The sequence below is a fragment of the Microtus pennsylvanicus genome, chromosome 5, assembly GCF_037038515.1.
Source record: "Microtus pennsylvanicus isolate mMicPen1 chromosome 5, mMicPen1.hap1, whole genome shotgun sequence".
Taxonomy (NCBI): Eukaryota; Metazoa; Chordata; class Mammalia; order Rodentia; family Cricetidae; genus Microtus; species Microtus pennsylvanicus.
This window is the reverse complement of record NC_134583.1, coordinates 66,653,297-66,654,759: the sequence shown is the minus strand read 5'-3', so window position 1 is coordinate 66,654,759 and position 1,463 is coordinate 66,653,297.

Below are 1,463 nucleotides of genomic sequence, written 5' to 3'. Positions count from 1 at the left end.
GGCAGACCATGCTGCCACTACCTCATGAGGGAGTCATGTGCAACCAACCATTCTTTCCAGATGGAAAAGCAGAGGCATGGATGGAGCTGTTAAGAAACTTGCTGAGGGGCCCATGAGATAGCCTGCAAGTCTGAGGATATGAGTTCTATCCCCAGAATCCTTGTAAAAATGAAAAAAAGATAGCACTTACTCCCGCGCAACTGTGGCCGACCAGAGTCTTTGCCAGCTGAGCCATTCCACCGACTTGCCATCCTGCTTTTTGAATTACGGTTTGGTTTTGCTTAGTTTATGGTTTTTGAGACATGATCTTGCTATGCAGCGATGGCTGTCATATTGTAGCCCAGTCTGAACTTGAACTCACAGCTATCCAGTCTCAGCTTCCCAAGTTAGTATTACAGTTATGAGCCACCACACCTCGCTGTCTTCTGAGTCTGAAAGTCACCTTTATATCCCTCCTGGGCCACCTGTCTGCGCGCTGGCTCTGCATTATGGTAACTGGATGACTCAGGGCACGGTGGGCTACCCTTGCCACCCTCGGTGACCCCAGTTTGGGAAAAGGAACCACGTGAGAGGCTTGGTGCTTGGAAGCAGCGCTGCTTGGCTTAGGTACTGCAGAACTAGGCCAAGAAAGCAGCTGGGCCATAGACTGCATGCCTGGTTGTGAAATCAGAATCTAAACAGTGCTGACAGACGGGAAGGCCAGTGCTCATGCGGTCAGGGGAGGCGTTTGGAAATGTCGGGGGCTCTGCGGCTGGAATTCTCAGCGCTCCTCTTGCAATCTTTCTATGAATCTGCACCGATGTCGAAACAGAGCCAAGGAAGCTGGCCACAAAGACAGACCATAGCAGTGGGTTACCTTCCCGCCACAGTCCCAGACTTCTTGAGTGACCACTCTGCTTGGCCTGTGAAAGGGCTGGGAGCCCCAGATAATCCGGGCTCCGTCTCTCAGTGCAGGGGCTTCCCAAGCTTGCCTCATTACAGGCTCAGAGCACATTCCAGCATAGAGCATAGAGCTAGCTGCCTTGGAGCTTACTTCAGATTTTAATAGACTGCTTTTGGAACAGTGACAGTGTGATAGCAAAATTGAACCAAACTAGGCTGGGGAGAAAGCTCAGTTGTTTTGTTGTTTGTTTGGTTTTTTGAGACAGCGTTGCTCTGTGTAAACCATCTTGGCTATCCCGGAACTAACTCTTTAGACCAGGCTGGCCTCAAACTCTCAGGATCCACCTGCCTCTGTCTCCCCAGTGCTGGGCTTAAAGGCCTGCACCCCGCCTGACAGAAAGCTCAGTTTGATCCCCTCAGTGGATGTGAGTTTGAACCCCAGCACCCATGTAAGAAGCTGAGGGTGGGGCTGGAGAGAAGGCACCGCGGATAAGGAAGGGCACTTGTTGTACCAGCCTGAGGGCCTGAGCTTGGATCCCAGCATGGGAGTGAAAAGCTGCATTTGCCTGTAATTCTGTGCT